Genomic DNA, 20,384 nt, shown 5'->3' with positions numbered 1-20,384 from the left:
TAAAATTTTTTTCGTAATTAAATACATTTGATGCTTCACGAGGAGAAGGACCTTATGGTAAAGAAATTTTAGGTTATGTTTAATAATAGTTTTACAACTAAATTATTAGCAGCTTTAGAAAACATTTTATAGTTGCTGTAGCAATTTTTTCAGCAAACATTCGTTAGCATCTGTAACTAATTTATTTTTTTCCGTGTAAATAAATAAATAACGTAATAATAATAATAATAATAATAATAATAATAAAATTTATTATAAATAAATAGATTAGTGTTGGATATAATTTTTCGTCTCTGGGAGGAAACCGTTTTTCTCTACATAATATATGTATTCGAAATGAAATTATATATTGATAACAAAGAGAAATAATAACGGTATAATAAAATCAGTTTAATGAAAACAATTAATAATATAAAATATAAAGCGAAATATAAATTTATTACAACGAAGAATATTTATTTACGCATATAGATATAGAAATTATATTCTGACCTAATAAATGTAGGAGTAAAATTTAGTTCCACTTAAATATAGAATATATAAATTTACAATTATTCAAAAAAGATCGCTATAATAATTTGCAAGTTAATTATAAACACTATTTCACCGGTTTTATATATTGAAGAAACAAAACCATTGTCTACGGAGTTTTTAATATATAAACTCGCACGGCCACAGAGAGAATAACGTCTTATTTAAAGCGCATAAATTATTTCCCCCATTGAATACCTATTTATCAAGAACAACAGTCCATAGATTTATACTGCAGCGTTCAATATATATATATAGCGTTTCCTCCCTTTTTATCTGATACATATTTTATTTGTGTCAAATGACTGTATTTGTATTGATTTAAAAAAATGATTAAAAAAAAAAATTTAAATGATTGAAAAAATTAATTTAAAAAAATGAAAGTTTTTTTTTCCATTAAATCCAACTTGTAAATGAAAATAATAAAAACTTTTATTTATGAATTTCATTAAGATAAGAAAATGAAAGTTTTTTTCTTAAATTGACTTTTAGATAAAAAAAATATTTAATATGAAAAAAAAAATTTATTTATGGATTTCGAAAATAATTAATTTTAAAAGGAAATTAATTTAAATGTAGGTACATATAACTATTTTTTGGAAATATATTGTCTTGGTCCAAAAAAACTGTATCAATTACCTATATGTATTTATTATACTAAATTCATGTAAATATTTACTAAAATCAATTTAATTTTTCTTTACAATCAATTTAGTATTAAAATCTGTAAAATATATTTAACTTTAGTAAATATATTTACTAATAAATTATTAATAAATTACTAAAATAATTAAAAATAATAAATTTTTACTAATAAATATTTAGTTCAATAAGTTAAATAATATAATTACTGAAATCACTTAAATTTTTTTTGCAATCAATTTAGTATACTAATGTCTGTTAGATATTTACTGAAGTTAAATAAATATTTAGTAAAATTAGTTAAATCACCCTCTATATATAATTGTAAAATAATAATAAAATACAGTTAATTTAAAAGTATAAAATTGATACCAAAAGTATCGAATTCATATAAAAAATTAGTTCAATTTGATACTTTTAGTACCAATTTAATAATTTCAAATTTACTGTAAATAAAAAAAATTTCTCTGATTCAAATAATCGGTTAATTGGCTATTATCAAAAAAATATTTACTCGAACCAAATAATTATTATTTGAGTCAGTATTTGTTCCAAATATAGAAATTATTTGTTCAAATACAACTTATTTAATTGAAATAAAAATTATTTAGTTCAAGTTAATATTTATTTGGTTTTAGTAAAAATTTATTTTGTTCAAATAAAAATTTATTTGTTTCAAGTAACAATTTATTTGTTTCATATAAAAATTTATTTGCTTCATGTAAACATTTATTTGATTCAAGTAAAAATTTATCTGGTTCAAATAAATATTTATTTAATAATAATCAAGTCACCAATTATTTGTATAAAAAAATCCTTTTTTTAGTGTAAATAATAGCAAAAAAAAAAATTTAAAACCTATTTTGACACAGAGAAGGATAATAAATACGCACCACGTGGTATATATAAAAAGAATAAATCACTGAATAATGCAGAACCACTGACACAATTTTTTTTCTCACTTGTGACCTCTTTCAAGTCAGGGCAAAAAAACCCCCCAAAAAAAAATAATAATAATATTATCCAATTATAACAAGGTACGAGCAATAAATATATGTTGTACCTGTTTGTCACTGGCAATCCGCTGTTGCACTTGTCACAATTGTCAATATAATATTTTGCCGAAGAATATTGATAAAAGTTTACCGAATTGAATTCACTTTTCTCGGAGAAACACGAGGGTTGGCGAAAAAAAGAAACCGCGCGCAATCAAAACAAAAAAATTTTTTTTTGAAAAAAATTAACAATAAAAAACAGAAACAGCAATTTTTATAAAGAAATATTTTATAAAATGTCAATTTGCTGTAAGGGGTTAAATATATATATTTTTAAATTTTATTTTAATATTTATAATATTAATAATATTATTAATTATTTTAATAAATATTAAAATTTATTTTTAATTGTACATTAAAGCACTATGTTGATAAAAAAAAAACTGTTTTTGTTATACACATATATATATATATATAAAATATTATGAACGTATTGTAAACGCGATGGGTTCGGAGTTCGAGTCCGACTGCGGCTTCTCGTAGGAGGGGTCCTGCCTATGAGTCCCCGCTAGTCCCACTTACCAACCAACCAGAAACCGCGACTACCGGTGGAATCCTAGTCAGCATCTCCGCCAATCCTCTCTGGGACCAGAAAGTGCTCCTCGTCGCGTTGCGGCGGCACTTTCCGGTACGTTGATGATTGTGCTGTACTCGCGCGCGCCACACAACCTTGAGAAACTGTATTATTATTATTACTACTCACTTTGATAATAGGCATAAGGACCTTTTTTGGATATTTAACAGCAATGAATGAGAAAGGAGGGATAGAAAAAAAAGACTGATGATGCACTTTTTCTTCTTCTTCTTTCTTTGAGATTCGATGTGTAACGGTTTGAAAATTTTCCATTTTACCTATTTTTGAGGGAGGATGATGATTTTCTTGTTTTAATTCAAGTCGAAAACCCACGGTACTATTAAAAGTTCCGGATACTGGTAAATGAATTTTTAAGGCAGGTGTAAACGGTCTATTTTTATATCAATTTTTTGAAATTAAATATTTTGAATCTTAATTGTAATTTAAATTCTTTTTTTATGAATTCTTATTTTAATACTAATGAATTAATTAGTATTGGTATATTTTTTTCTTTATGAAATTATTATTTTTAATTATTTATTATTACAAGGAAAAAATGAAATTGCTGACAAATGATAACTGATGTTTGCTATTGAATCTATCAAAATTAGTAACAACAGCTAAATTTTTTACTATGACAGCGAAAAAGTTTGCTGTGATAAACAATATCAGTCTTAATTTTTAATAATTTATACTATCACAGCAAAATTTTTTGTTCCCATAGCATATTTGTTCGCTGTCCCTATATTAGCTAACGTAATTTTCTGTGACAGCAAATTACGTTCGCTGCCACAGCAAACTTTATCTATTCGGGTATTATTTAATTTATTTTTGAAATTATTTTTAAAAATTATCTCTAAAATTAATTTGTTAGAATTTTGTATTTAAAAGAATTTTCATTTAATCGAAATATTAATTCGAAATATACGCATAGAAAAAGTTTGCTGTGGCAGCGAACTGTTTGCTGTCACATCAAATCATATTAACTACATGTAAAAAAAATTGCTTACAGATGCTAACTGATGTTTGCTATTAGATCTATCAAAATTAGTAACCACAGCTAAATTTTTTGCTATGTTAACGAAAAATTTTGCTACGATAAAAAAATTTCAGTCTTAATTTTCAAAAATTTTCTGTCACAGCAAACTTTTTTGACCCTACAGCAAATTTGTTCGCTGTCCCTATATTAACTGACGTAATTTGATGTGACAGCAAATAAATAGCTGCCACAGCAAATTTTTTTATGCGTGTAATAAAGGAATGGGGAAAAAAATTTTCTGTAGGGTCAAAAAAGTTTGCTGTGACAGAAAATTTTTAAAAATTAAGACTGATATTGTTTATCACAGTAAACTTTTTCGTTGTCATAGCAAAAAATTTAGCTGTGGTTACTAATTTTGATAGATCCGATAGCAAATACTATATTAATCAAATATTATATTAATATCAAATTTGGACAAATAAAGATTTGATGAATTGTAAATACTTAAACTTAAAAATCCAAATCATTTTAAATTCTGTTGAATGAGAATTATTCTAAGAATTAAAATTCTGTTTAATTAGAATTTTTTTAAATATAGTCTTGTGTAAAAATAAATTTTGTAAAATAAAAATTCTATAAAATACGAATTCTGTTAAATAAAAATTCGGTATCTAAATATTCTGTAATGTAAAAATTTGTTTAAAAAAAAAAAAATATTTTAAATGTAAATACATCTAAAAAATTATTATATCGAATTGAATTCCTTAAAATACAAATTATAAATTATAATTTATTTTATAATGTTTTTTTATAATTATAAAGAAATTAATTTTTTTCTACTTACGAAAACTTTTTCTAAAATTTAATAAAAATTTCTCTTTCAGTGCAAGAAATTACAACTCAAAAAAAATCAACACAAGTTGGAAGAACAGTGAATTTTAGTGAAAATAAAAAAAGGTTTTTTAATAAAAAATCTGAGCTATGCATCATTTAATAGGTATTTGAACTTCAAAATGGATATTAGACTCTATACATTACTTTTGTCCGAAAACATTAGTTTTCTCTTTTGAAATGACAACTTTCTTAATTCAGAAACAGAAAAAAAATTAACAAAAGATTAACAAGGGTGCAATTATGTAATTTCATTTTGACTTACACATCGACATTGACTTTCACTTTAATTTTTACCTTGATTTTCACTTTTACTGAAATTCAATGAAAAATTAAAAACTCAATTAAAAATTAAATTTCAGTAAACGTGAAAATCAAAATCAAAATGAAAGTGAAATACTTCATATAGGGCTCGTTGAACGCGGAATTACGTTAACTTTCAATTAAGAAAAAAAAATTTATTAACAATTATTAATATCTCGAAAACAAAAACAAAACATTTTGTTTTTAATTTGTTAAAAGTTAAAAGTTCGTTAAATTTGTTCGTTAAAAGTTAATTAAAAGCATACATTTTAAGCTTCATTTTAAGGGGTAAAAAAACAAACAAAAAAATGGTCCTTTATTAAAAAAAATAATCAAAAATATTTTTGATTTTCAAAAAAGAAGAAAATTTTGAATTAAAAAAATAATTTAACGTCATTCGAATGAAAGTAAAAAAACATTTCGAAGTCATATAGGTAAAAAAAAAATTTTATCCTTCTTATACATTGTTATGATTTTTCAAAAAATGCAATTGTCACATTTTTTTTATTGGATTATCACTTTAGTAATTTTTCTCCATATGGAAAAAATACAATAATAATAATAATAATAATAAGTTTAGAAGTGCCGCGGGCCACATATGCCGTGTGCCCCCTTGGTCAGACAAATATACAAGAATTTATGTAAAGCGGAAGTGAGAATAAGAGACCGTTGAATGGTAATCGTGTGGTATATCAGAGTGCGGCGGTGGCGCGTCGCGTCGCGCACTCAATCGCGATTTACGGTAGGTCGTGCGTCTACTCACTCGCAACGGTTTTTGTATAGCCCTTGAACCTTTTTTTGCGGGGGAGCAACAATCTCGCGAGAATTCCCTCGAGGCCACGTGATCGGCGAGAAAATCGCTTGTGTTTACACCATTTCATATATATATATACGTGAGAAAGAAAACACGAGGAGCATCAATAAATAAATAAGACACAATTTTCCGAAAAACAATAATGATAATAAATTTTTTTATTAGAAAAAAAATAAAATAATGTTGTAAAATTTTTTATATTTCAATACTACCACAGCGAATACATACAATACAGTAGCGCAGGGAGAAAAAATTTTATAGGAGAAAGTGCGGGCAACAATGGATTATTTCTTGAAAATTATATTTATACCACTTCTATTACCTTTGATTTCTAATTACAATATATTGGATTATTAATTTTTATTGAATTATTATATGAAGTTCAAAAAAAAATTAATTTTTAAATCAATTATTATTAATTTTTAGTAAGGAAAAAAATTTAACAATCCATCCAAGTCAAGTAGTCAGTAAAATAAAAGAAATTATTTTTGAAAAAAAAATTATTAAAATTATTAATTTTATTATTAATATTATTATTATTATTAATTATTAATTATTAATTATTAAAATTATTATTATTTTTTTTTTATTTTTTTTTATTATTTTTTTTTTATTTTTGTTTCATTTTTTTTTAAATATTATATTAAACAAATTTTATTTACATATTTTCTTGTTATTTCTTTGTTTTCTACAATAGAGTCGCCTTAATTTGGTCTAAATTTCAAAATATCGAATTCCTAAAAGTTCGAATTACAAATTTACCGAATTTTAAGAAATTTGAATGTATTAACAGTTCGAATTATCAGTTAACTGAATTTTCTAAAAGTTCGAATGATGATAAATGATCCGATAAAAATTATTAGTGAAAATTTTTATTTTAAACAATTTTATTAGTTATAATTATTTTTTTTTTAGACAAATTTTTATTATTCGAATTAATTAGAATTTTTTTTTAAACAAATTTTTACTTAACATAATTCTTATGTATCGAATTTTTATTGTACAGAATTTTTAAAACGCCGAATTTTTACCTCCCTGAAGTTGGCTTCGACGCCCAGCGTCGAATATTGTTTTTTGCAGAATCAACAATTTGAAATTACTTTTTTTTTTAATTTTTCTATGCAAATAATACTTTGAAAAATACTTCTCAAAGCATTTTGTGGATCCAAAACCTTTTTAAAAAATGTTTTGATATTATTGGTCCCATGAAAAATAATTTTCGACGCTAAGCGTCCACGCCAACTTCATGGAGGTGAATTTTTATTTGTCCGAAATATTTAAAATTCACCAATGAAAAGTTATATATATATATATATATATATAAAAATCGTGATTGGCGGATTTTTAAATTCTATTATATTAATTAAAAATTCTTTAAAAAATAAATTCTGACAAATATTAATTAATAATACCTATATATATATATATATAAATTCTGTTGAAATATTTATATTTAAATTTTTTTCAGTAATTCTCATTGCATATATTTAAGTAAGTGGAAGTAATTGGCCTAACACTTTCTTAAATGTAAAAATGTTTTCTTCTTCTTTTTCTTCGTTTTCTTTCTTACGCTTAATTTCTCATAGAACAAATTTCTTAATTAAAAGACATTGTACTTTTTTTATAAAGGTACTTATTACTCTATTCAATGTACAGAAGACTTCTTCACAAAGTGTAGAAAGTCGCTCAATATAATTTATTATACGGAAACATATCCTGAGTATGGGATTTGCAATAATAATTATTCTCTTTTTTTTCTTTTAGAAAATATTTCATTCTCTCCCTATACAAGAGAAAAAACGAATAATAATATTCTCGTTTTATTTACTAAAAAGATAAAAATTCTATTTTATAATATATATATATATATATATATATATATATATATATATATATATATATATAAATAAACGCTTTAGATTTTTATTCATTAAATTCATTAAAGGTATCTAATCTCACTATATATGTACTATATACTATAAAATGCTGTGAGCGTCCTAATTGCACTTTTTCACATCTATTTAGCGGGCAAGGTCACTAATGATACGATTTCGAAAGTGAAGTTATTATAACGCGCGTCATTAAATTAGCTCCTTTTAATAAATAATCTTCTATTGTTGAAACACTTTTATGTACTGCTATGTGTGAATCCTTTTATTATAAAATGTGATACTCCCGTGATGATTAATAAATCGTTTTGAAACGGGAATTTTTGATTTATAACGTTATAGCTTCCTCAAGCACGCATCTATATTGTAGTTTTTGTCAATGAAATTATTTTCAAACCATGCTTTTTAAATTCTAATTCAATAAAAAGTTCAAAAATATCTTTTAATTTACCTTCAATTCTTTTGTTCCATGATTTTTCTTTTCTTTTATTCTCTTGTATTATATATATATATATATTTAAAATATATAGCTTACGTAACATCCGCTCTGTTATTATTACATATTTAAATTGTCGTGTTAAAAAAGTAATAATAATAATAATAATAATAATAGTAATAACTAATGCAAACAAATTTAAACAATTTAGTTTTAAATATAAATTTAGTTCAATTTAAAAGATTTCCTCAATCATAAAATGAAAATATTTTTAATACAGTAGGGTAAATGAACTAATTACGGCGCGATTCGAGTCAAAACACCTTTAAAATAGAAAATTCGACATTTCTATATTGTATAAAGTCAATTTAAGACTTATTAAACAAAAAGCTTATGTTATTTAGATATTAAAAAAAAATTAACTTTATAAAAATCGATTATTTAAATAAATTATAAGAAATTAAAACTAATACCGTAATTTTCTATTATGGCGCGATTGTATTAATTTCGGTGTTTCAATTACGGTGACCAAAATTACGTGTATTTTGAAGATACTTTGCCCCCACCGTAATTGGAGCCAATGGAAATCTTAAAAATGTTTCAATTACGGCGAGGGAAAAGTTATGATTTTAAATAATTATAATAATAATTGTTTAAAAATGTGCATCTTTATTAGTAAGTGTATCAAAAAAATATTATAATATTTTTTTAAAATCATTTTGCAACAGTTATATTAAATATAATAGTAATAATAGTTTTTTTTATGAACGCGCCGTAATTGATGCACTTATCCTAATTAAAAAATTTTAATTTAAATAAAAAATAAATAAAAAATTGTCATACAGATAGTAATTTTTGTCAGTTATTAAAAAAGAATAAAGAAACACGAAAAATTTAATTTTTTATTCTAACACAATAAATATGGCAAGAAAATGGTTTATAAATAAAGGAGAAATTAAGGAGTCAGAAAGTTTTTAAAATAATTAAAATGAGAATCAAAAAATTTTAAAATTCTGAAAATTTTTAATTTAATTAATTTTTTTTTATAAATGAAAAATACTTTACAAAAATTTGACATGCAACAAAAAATTGTAAATTTTAATGTAGGAAAATAAATAATAGCAATTTATAATATTAAAATTTAGAATAAAATTATATTTAAAATAAATTAGTATTATTTTTAATAATAATAATATGTAATAATAACCTATTAATAATTTAAGAAGAAAATCTGCGTAGAATATTAACATACGAAACCATAACAATCACATGACCTTAAAAAAATTTCATTAAACTTAAAAGAGAAAATATATTAGAAAAAAATGTATTTTATTTATTATTTATTTTATTTATTTAAGAGAATTTATCAAATTAATACTAAAAGAATCAAATTGATCTAAATTTTCTTTTATATCAATTTGATACTTTTAAATTAACTGTAAATATATTATGTGAAGTAAGAAGTAGAATTTAAAAATTATAATTTCGAAGTATTTGAAATGTAAAATGAAACGATTTTGAAATTATCATTATATACCTGCATCCCGAGCTGTATGTTTACATTGAAGTTTAAAGGGTACCCTAGTCTGAAGGTCATAAAATCCCAACGATAATTTAATCAGTTGCAAATCGTGTATTGACCTGTTTAGACGTAGTCAATGTGAGTGTTAGTTTTTGTAATTTTAAATTTAAAGTTGTGATAAAAATATATTTTTATTGTTATTTTTTTTCTATTTTTTAAATTTAGAAATATTTAATTTATTTATTAATTAAATAATTAATAATAGTTGAATTAAATTAATTAATTTGAAAACATTTAATTATTAATTAATTAACATTTATAAATAATATTTCTTTTATTTTTTGTTTGATATTTTTACAAAGTGAATAGCTTCGGGAGTGTTTGAATTTTTTAATTCGCGGATAAATAAATTTTAGAACTGTTTTTTTGATTTTACTGAATTTTTTTCTTCCGGGAGTGTTCGAAATTCTTTAAATCGCGATCGTTTAAATTATTAAAAACGTATTTTGTTTATTAATTTAAAAAAGGTGTCGAGAGTGTTCATTTATTTTAAGTGTGCTTCCCTGAAGATTTTTTATCTCCCGAAATGCCCGAAAAGTCGTTGCAGCCTAAGGTTAGAAATATGTTTTTTTAAAATAATAATTACATGCAGTTGTTCTTACACTAAAAAAATGTATAAATATTAATTTTCTTTTACATGAAAGTTAGTAACATTTTAAAGCTCATGAAATTGTCTGTAAAAAAAAGAGCATTAATTGCATACTTTATATTTAGAGTATTGATAAAATGTATTGTGTTTTAAAAATGCTCTATACAAATGATACTTTTTATTTTGTTAGTTGTACATTTTGAAATGTAAAATGCTCTATAAATATATCTGGAAAAATAGATAAAAACATACAAAACTACCAATAGGAACAATAAATTAATATGTAATTTTTTTTATAGTTACAGCGAAAAGTTATTGAACATTAACAAAAAAAAAACAAAAAACTATTGTTTACGTCTGCAAAACTGTGAAGTGTTTTTTGCAAATTTTAGTATCCACACTGAGTTTACTTTATGAGCAGGATAAAAAATAATACAAGGTCTAATTATGGCACTTATTTTCAGTTTAGTTTTAAAATTTAATTCGAGTACAATATTGTAAAATTTTTTAGAATTTGTTGTAAATTGAAAAAAATTTGTTTGGTTCGAAATAATTGGTTACTAGACTAGTGGTTTAATGTTAAATTTTAATTAGTAAATTTTTGTTTTATTTTAATGTTTTATTTTACCTTAAGTTCTAAACCTTAATCTAAAACCAATACAAAAACAAATTCTAAGAAAAAAAAAATTCTCTCTTTTCTTCTATTCTAAGCTGATCTGGAAACTAGTGCTAAAGTAGAACCTAAAATTCTCCTTCGTTTGAGTTTCTAAAATCTGATGTTAAATTCGAAATTAGCGACCCCGAAAACCCCCGAGTAACAAGTTTCAAGCAAATATAGGCAGTTTTTAATTTCTTTTCATCCGCCATATTGGATCCGCCATTTTGAATTTTTTAAAAAGAACTTTAAATTCGTAATCAGCGACCCCAAAAATCCCGAGTAAAAATTTTCAAGCAAATCTGGTCAATTTTTAATTTTTCGTCCGCCATATTGGATCCGCCATTTTGAATTTTGAAAAACTGATCTCAAATTCGTAATAAAAAAATTGATTTCTTTGAAACAAAGAAATGGTTTATAAAAAAAGGATTAAATTACATTTTATTCAAAATACGAACGTATACACAATCTTAAAATGAAATAAATGTATTTTTCATTTAAAGAAATTTGTGCATTAAAATAAAAATTTATTTCTTTGATTCAAATAAAATTTTTTTTAAATCAAAGAAATATTTCGTTGAGTCAAAAAAAAGAAGTATTTTTTTAAATCAAAGAAATTTTTCTTTGACCCTATATACCTATCAGTGCACAAATTTCTTTAATTTGAAGAAAATTTCTTTAAAACAAAGAATCTTTTTCCTGGGTGCGAAAACAGTACAGTACTCAAAAAGAAAAGGTTTTTTTTTATTTAAAGAAACAAATTTCTTTGACTTGATTTCTTTCATTCAAAATTAAAATTTCTTTGAAACAAAAAAAAGTTTTTTACTTTCAAAGTAATTTCTGTATTAAAGCAAAGAAATTCTGACATTGATATAGGGTCAAAGAAACAATTATTTGAATTAAATAAAAAAATTTTTTGAAACGAAGATTTGTCAAAGAAATTGATTTCTTTGAATCAAATAAATTTTTTTTTTGGTGTACCGAGTTCTGTTGCTATTTAAAATTGCTTCATAATTTTTATCACTTTTTGTAGATTCTGGTGGTTCACTGTGCAATCTTGAGAATTTGTTGTATTTTTTGAAGGTTAAGATTTAGTCCTAGACTAATCATATTAATTTTGCTCTAAAATTATTCTGCAACAAATTCTACTTGTAATATTGTACCCTAAGTCCTAAAAACTTATTTTAAAACTACAAATTAATTAAACTATAGTCGGAGTACGGAAAATTCTATGCTTTGTTTATTTATCTATTTATTTAATACAATGGTGAACCCGCGGTCTACAAGAGCCATTAGTGGGTTACACTTAATATAAAATATCATCGAAAAATTAAACAACAAACAGTTTCTAAAAATGCACACATTCTTTCTCACCTCAAACTCAAAACATATTAATCAACCATTTTAAGGAAAGAGGAAATGTTACAGAAAAAAAGATCGAAATTAGGGTTGATACTTTTATAAATTTGATTTAAATGATAACAAGGTAGGTGAATAGGATCCATGATCATTCTAGAATTGTACAATATAGGCACATAAAGAGGTTCATGGGATCTCGAAGGTAAGCGCGGTACTCTGGGATCTGGGAGTTTAAAATTTTAAAAAGAAATAATAAAACTGAAACAATGCGTCGCTCTGCCAAAGTAAAAACATCAAATCTATAACATAATTGCAAATAATTCGAACCACGTTGAGGGTAAATACCATCAGTTTTAAAAACTAAATACTTTAAAAAACGTTTTTGAATATAGTTTATGTCGTCTGAGTGACAGTTAAAAAAAGGATTCCAAATAATATTAGCGTACTCAACTTTACTACGGACTTGTGAATTGAATAAAAGAGTTTAGGTATTGGGGTTCCTAAAATCTTTAGTGCATCGAATCAGGAAACCCAAAGCTCTCGATGCTCCGGCAATCATTCTTCTATATTGCTCGCGAAAATTAAGGCGCGAATCAAACACAACACCGAGGTCGCGGGTTGAAGACACTTTCTTAACCTCGATACTATTCAATTTGTAATTGAAAAGTATTGGAAAGTTGGATCTGTTAACAGTTAAAATTTGACATTTTTCTAAGTTAATAGTAAGTTTGTTAGTGTCACACTAAGATGTAAAATTATTAAGATCTAATTGTAAGTTATCAGAGTCAAAAATATTTCTGATTTCACGAAAAATTTTCACGTCATCAGCAAACAATAAGACATTAGATTTAATATTTGAAATTAAGTCATTCATATAGACACTAAAAAGAGGGGATCCAAAAGTAGACCCCTATGGAACACCTCGTACCGGAATAAATTTATTTGAGTAGTGTTCTCCAACCACAACACAGTGCCGTCTATTATTAAGGTAATTTAAAAGAAGAGACTGTAGGCTGGGTGAAATGTCAGTCTTATTTAATTTGTCTGTAAGAATCGAATTGCAAAACTTGTTTTAGCATCAGATTAAGGATTATGATAAACTTATAGGAACTAGTTTTCGTACTTGATAAACGGAATTAGTTTCAGAATCAGATTTAGAACATAAATTAAAATTTTTAGATGATATACTATTTTTGGGATTTTTTTAGGATTTGTTTAAGGGATCAAGATTGTAGAGAGAGTATTAGGTCTTCGTCTATTTAACAGCTAAAGCTAATCTTTTATCTGTTTTTTACTTGAAGCAAAAAAATCATCGTTTTATCATCACGATTTAATATGATTTTTATGTTCCGGATCTACTAAAAAAAATTTTTAATCTCATTTTTATCGTTTTTTAAACAAAAAGTAAAATTAACAAATAAATTTTTAGAGGATTCGGAATATAAAAATCACTATCTACTATATATACAAACAAAACGAATATCAGAAGTGGCACTCGGTTATGTCTACATATGACAATAATAGCAGCACTGAATCCTTTGTCAGATTTCATACAGTACATATGCCTTGTGCGGCAAACAATCGTTTCATAATTTCTCGATCCGGCAATCATTCAAGGTATATATATATATATAAATATAGCATTTCTTGCTGTGTTTGTAGACATAGTTTCTCGTGATCTTCTATATATTTCTTCCAGGCGGTATCAGGAAACCAAGAAAAGAGTCTACTCCATTTAATTTTAATTGAACTTAAATAAACTGCGGGCTCTTGAAGATTATGAGAATTTAACCAAGGAATTCCAAAAGGATGAAATTTAATCAAACAGGAAACTAGATAGGTTTATACAGTTACTATACAGTATAGTAGTTAAAGAATTTTAACTATATATATTTATATATCAACTAATGATAATTAAATAATCCTGATAATTAAATATTAATTAAATGTTTCTGATAATTAAATTATCTGATATTACAATCATATTGATGAATTTATTTTTTTAAATCGCGTCTCAAATGTATTTCATGAAGCTAATTTTTTATGAAAAAAGTAATAATTTGGAAATTATAGCCATTATAATAAAGAAAAAAATTAATAATAGCCTTTTTTTTGATGATGTGTACATTTGGGTTTAAAATTTTTGAAATTAATTTTCTAAAGTTGCCGCGATTATGAAAGTGTTGAGATTAAATTATCCAAATTTTGTGTTGATAATTTGAGGGTATCGTATCTTATTAGAGTAAGTTGATCTTTTTTTTTTTTTTTTTGGGAAATATTTTAAGGTAACTAGTTCAAATTACTGTACTGAAAATAATTGGGATAATTGATATATTTGAAATGGTATTTAGATATCTTTTAGGTTTCAATGGTATATGTACCGATTTTCCGTTATTTTATGATTATGGTAGTATTTTTGATGATTATTTAAGTATAATTATTGAACTATAATTTTTTGACTACAATTATTTAACTACAATTATATAACTACAATTATATAACTACAATTATTTAACTACTATTTCGGGGTATCTGATTACGACTCAGAAGTTAGTTTCTAAAAATTTTAAATCGCCAAAAAGTTTTTCAAAAAATTCATCAGATATGTTTAAAACTCCTTAATATAATTTAAAAGTCGTCATATTGAATTTTTTATTTTTAACAAAAGATTTAGACTTAACGCGACCCCAAAACCACGCGAGTAACGAGTTTCAATTAAATATATAGAATTTTTAAAAATCATCCGCCACATTCGATCCGTTCACTGTAAAAAGAAAGGTTTTAATTTAATATCGACTTCAGGTACTAAATTGTCATTTGGTTCTATTTTGATACGTCAAAGCGGTACTGTTTTAGTACTTTTCGGTACTATTTTAGTACTTTCTATTTACAGTGATTTTGAATTTTGTAAAACTAACTTCAGATTCGTAATCAACGACCCCAAAAAACCCCCGAATAAATGAACACTGTCAAAACCGTTATAATCGCAAACATCTGTCGAGTGATTTTGCTAATTACATCTTCGAATCAATAAGCCAATATAGAAGTATTTAATACAAAATGATTAAGAAGGGTGCTAATTAACAGCAAGTATCTGGAATATACGTATGCAAAGTTTACACAAACTGCTCGCATAGAGTGACGAGAGACATATGGGGCTTATATACACACTACATTGAGTATATATATATATATATATTATCTCTTATAAGTATAAAGATTTACTTTGAGAGGTTGGCTTAAATGTGTCTTACAGCCCCCATCTCAAGATTGTCGAATGCCAACCGATATACTCAAGAAGATCACAGGGATTCAAAGAGTTGAGAGCGAGGCGCGCGTTCCACATGTGACACGTCCGTGACCGAAACGATCGGAAGTAATTGAAAGTAGAATGGGCATGCGCCAACAAAGTAGGCAGATGTAGGTATGAAGCTGCTGCTGCTGCTTTGTACCATTTGCTAATGGAGTGTTTAGATCTTTGCTGCATTGGAATCGAGTAGTCAGATAGTTCAGGTATATACGTCCTCGACGAGATCTAGTCTAGATAGTGGTCGGTTATAGTCGCCGATAGCAACGATGGGAACTGGAGCAATTTCATGCTCAATGTTCATTTTTTCGTGCTTCATCGAGCAGCCAAGTGGTACTCTTCGAAGAATTATTTCTCTCCATCTTAATCTCGACAAATCCAATTTCGATAATAGACCCAAGGTGTTTTAACAAGAATCCTTTACTAATATGATACACCGTCATGGATATATATATATATAATACTTGCACTCTCGGCAATATTTTCTCTCTTTCATTTTCCGCATCAATTGCAGATTTAATTTTTTTTCAACATTTTTTTTTTTTTTACATTAACTTTTTTTCTATACATATATAAATAGATTCTCATTAGAGGTTGGAAAAAAATTTGTATTTTACATGGATTTGAAATTGGAATCGAAATCGTGTTAATTTTTTTTTTTTATTATTGAATCGAATTTCAAACTTAGTGTTCAGTTTTCTTATATAGGGAAAGGTGGGGTAATGAGAGCTTTCAGATAATTTGAATTTCGCGGAAATAATTTGGAAAAAAAAATTAAACTGTGATTTTTGATTTTAATAAAATTAAAAATATTCAACAATGAGCAAAATGAATGCAAAAGAAGATAATAATAAAAAAAAAGATTCACATTGGAAGTAATATTAAAAATGGTAAATATATGTAAATTTCAATTCAGATATTACAGACTTAAGAAAAATATATTATCCCTTAAGGGGAAGGGACAACTTTTCATATCCTCTATATAATCTTACAATTTATTTTCCAGTACTATAATTTTTTCGATATCTTTCTGTTAACGTTCTTTTATATTATTTCTGACAAATCTTTTAAAGTGCTTTCTTAAAATGCTCAATTGTATAAATAAATCCGAATACAAAAGGGAATGAAACATGTTTATTTAAATATTATACTCTTGTAAAACCGTTTATAGAACCTTTAAAAAAATTGTTATCGTATATAAAATAGAAAATTAAACATTTTTTTTCATCAAACTTCACATATTGTTTAAAATGATCTTTTAAGTTTAATGAATTTCAGTTATGGAGTGAAATAAAAAGGGACGCATGATTATGTTGTAAAAATCATTAGTTAGAATTTTTATTTTATAGAATTTCATTTGTCATAATTATTTTTGAGCCAAATTTTTATTTGTTCGAATTAGTATTTTGCAGAATTTTCATCAAAACGATTTTCTATATTACAGAATTTTTATATAACCGAAAATTTACTTAAGAGAATTTTTATTTGTTCGAATTTTTATTTGTCAGAATTTTTATTTTCTCGAATTTTCATTTAACATAATAGACATTTTAAAGAATTTTTATTGGGTAGAATTTCATTGCATAGAATTAAAATAAATATTTTTAGGAGTAATTCTACCATACAGATTCCTGTTATCGACATTTACCGACATTGAAAAGTTTTGGTTTTTCTGTTCTGTACTATAAAAAGCAGACTATAATTTTTATTTGTTTATCAATACAGATTCCTATTATCGACATTTACCGACATTGAAAAGTTTTAGTTTTTCTGTTCTGTACTACAAAAAGCAGACTATAATTTTTATATGCTTATCAATACAGATTCCTATTATCGACATTTACCGACATTGAAAAGTTTTAGTTTTTCTGTCCTGTACTATAAAAAGCAGACTATAATTTTTATATGCTTATCAATACAGATTCCTGTTATCGACATTTACCGAAATTAAAAGTTTCAATGTTTCTGTTCTATACTTATATGGAAATTATATCAAATAATAATTTGAACAAATGAACATTCATTTGAAATAAAATTCTATGCAATGAAATTCTACCTAATAAAAATTCGTTAAAATTACTATTATATTAAATGAAAATTTGAGAAAATAAAAATTCGAACAAATAAAAATGTATCAGAATGTGCTATTGATTCAATAGTATATTTTTCTTAGTGTAAATAAATTTAAATAATTATTTAAACGATTAAATTCTCCAAAGATTTAGTTTACTAATGTAAAAATTTTAATATTTTTATTCAATCTGTTAAATTTTTAAATTATGTAATATTCCTATGTGGCGGAAGATTTTCTAAAAATTCTTCTTTTCTTAAAACTCATTACTCTATAGTGTTTTTAGGATCAGAAAATTTTAATTTCATACCAGATTCGTAAGCAGTACACCCAGAGAAATGATTTATTTGAACCAAATAAAATATATTTGAGTTAAATAAACGTATATTTGTCTCAGAGCCTACTAACTTATTTATTTGGCGTAAATAAAAATTTTATTTGTCAGAAATAAATTTTTCTTTGGCTCAAATAAATTTTTTATTTCAATGAAATGAAATATATTTGCAACAAATAAATGAGTTAGTAGGCTCGGAGACAAATATACCATTTCTCTGAGTGTAATCTCTAAAAATCTTCTGGATAACATTTTTGTTAGCAATTCTAATGAATTTAAAAAAAATCCTCCATATTTTATCAGCCATTTTGAATATTGAAAATCCGTTATCAGATTTGTAATTTTAGCTAATACTTAATATGCATTTGTTTTAAAATGACTCGACAGAAACTTTATGTATATATATGCTCCGGATTGAATAATGTTTAATAGAAAAAGACATTTTTCTCTCTTTAGGTACATTGAATTTATGGCTTTTCCAGCCCTTTATAACTGCAATCGATTTCCATTTTAATTAACAGTATATATATATATATAGAAAGAGAGAGAAAGAGAGAAAGACGATGAAGTAATTGCACACTTGAAAACTAATTTTTATAACGTCAAGGACAAAAGTAGTTGAATTTTATGCCTTATTCTGAAAGAAGAAGTGATTAAAAAGTGAAAACTGGTTTTTGGTTCAATCACACGATGTTCGTTATTTAGCTTGACATGCCTTTTATCTAGACTTAATCAGCGAATGATAATCGCGTTAAGTGGGTTAGCGAATATTATACGCGCATGAAAGTTTTTTTCTTTTTTCTTTTTATTCTTTTTTTTTTTTGTATTCGTGTTTCTAATAAAATATGAGATTACATTAATACTGGAGCAGGTTCAAGGTAATAAATTTTTCATTTTTCTGGCTAGCGCTACTGATTATGAAGAATTAGATCAAACAGAAAGAAAGTTGAATATATATATATATACATATATATATATAGAAACTTTAAATTAAAATGTCTCTGGTTAGTATCTATCATTCGTTTTAGATGAGACCTCATGAATATGCGCCAAAAATCATGTTTGACACACGCAAGTTTTATTTGATCGTAAATCAAGTTACTAGAACGGCAATTGCTCTTAATTTTCATTCATCTTGTATTAACGATTGACATAACCTCTATATTTATCTTAATTGACTCCTTGTTACTAATTCAATTTATATTACTAAAATTTCTTTTTAGGTTAGGTGTCCGATTTTCTACTGTTTACATATATGTGCCTAATAAAACAAACTTTGAATTAAAAAGAATTAAAAATGGATAGAAATTTGGAAAATTTAATTCATTTTATTCGATTTTTTTCAATCACATTTAATAATTTTCAGTTTGATTTTAAGATTTTTTTTTCGTAAATATACTTTTAAGTTTACTTGGCTGTTTGGATACCTTCACAGATTTCTGTTATCGACAGTTACCGATATTGAAAAGTTTCGATAGTTTCTTTTCTGTGCTATATAAAAGCAGACAACAATCTTGGTTTGTTTCTAAATGCAGATTCCTGTTATCAACATTTACAGACATTGAAATTTCGGATGTTTCTGTTCTGTACTATAAAAGGCAAACAATAGTTTTGATATGTTTCTAAATGCAGATTCCTGTTATCGATATTTACCGACATTAAAAGTTTTCTGATGATTCTGTTCTGTACCATAAAAGGCAAACAATAGTTTTGATTTAGTTATGAATATAGATTCCTTTTTATCGACATTTACCGACATTGACAAATATGGATTATTCTGTTCAGTTATTTTGCGTTTATTTGGAGACAAATAAAATTTAATTCAAATCAAATAAAAATGTATTTTTCTCAAAGTCTAATAACTTTTTATTTATTTTTTTACATATAAAAATATATTCAGCACAAATGAAATTTTATTTAGCGCTAATATATTTTTATATTTAAATAAAATAAATAATTTATTTGACTCTGAGATAAATATAATTTTTTCTGATTCTATTTCTGTGAAATTAAAAAAAGGAGGGAATTTCCCGAATTGAATGAAATTAATATATTTAATTCTATTCAATTCCAACCTTATTGACTTTTTTATTTTTAATTTTTCCTATTTTCGTAAAATTATCATTACTATATTTTTCATGAAGTAAATAATTTATATCTAAATATTGTTGAAGTGGAAATTTTTTTTTTTTGAAAACTATAGTTATCTCACGTATATTCAAAGAAAATTATAAGAAATTATAATGACTTGATAGCGTTTAATAGAATATACCCTGTTATTAGAAGCATTAAACATTTAGTACAGATTTTATGTGCAATAAAATTAATTGACAGCAAAAATCAACAGTGATCCAGATTTAGATCCTGATCAGC

General features: G+C 24.8%; 2 protein-coding genes across 3 annotated transcripts in view; one reads left to right on the top strand and one right to left on the bottom strand.

The window, feature by feature from the left end:
- Nucleotides 1-2,677, bottom strand: part of LOC127281653 (uncharacterized) — a 113,530-nt gene extending 110,853 nt beyond the window's left edge. The window contains exon 1 of one of the 2 annotated variants that reach the window (XM_051305476.1): nt 2,237-2,677. The gene's annotated coding sequence lies outside the window, so the exon portion shown is untranslated. Of the gene's footprint in view, nt 1-2,066; nt 2,197-2,236 lie in introns of those variants that run through there. The other variant, XM_051305477.1, reaches the window with a different exon arrangement.
- The window catches only part of LOC127281648 (elongation factor-like GTPase 1), a 215,576-nt gene that overhangs the window by 117,412 nt on the left and 77,780 nt on the right, over nt 1-20,384 (top strand). The window lies entirely within an intron of this gene.

Source organism: Leptopilina boulardi, unplaced genomic scaffold (assembly GCF_019393585.1).
Source record: "Leptopilina boulardi isolate dan_hultmark-lab unplaced genomic scaffold, ZJU_Lbou_2.1 LbouV2_273, whole genome shotgun sequence".
In the NCBI taxonomy this organism is placed as follows: domain Eukaryota; kingdom Metazoa; phylum Arthropoda; class Insecta; order Hymenoptera; family Figitidae; genus Leptopilina; species Leptopilina boulardi.
Note: the sequence above shows the minus strand (reverse complement) of the source record. Positions and strands in the feature narration are given on the sequence as shown.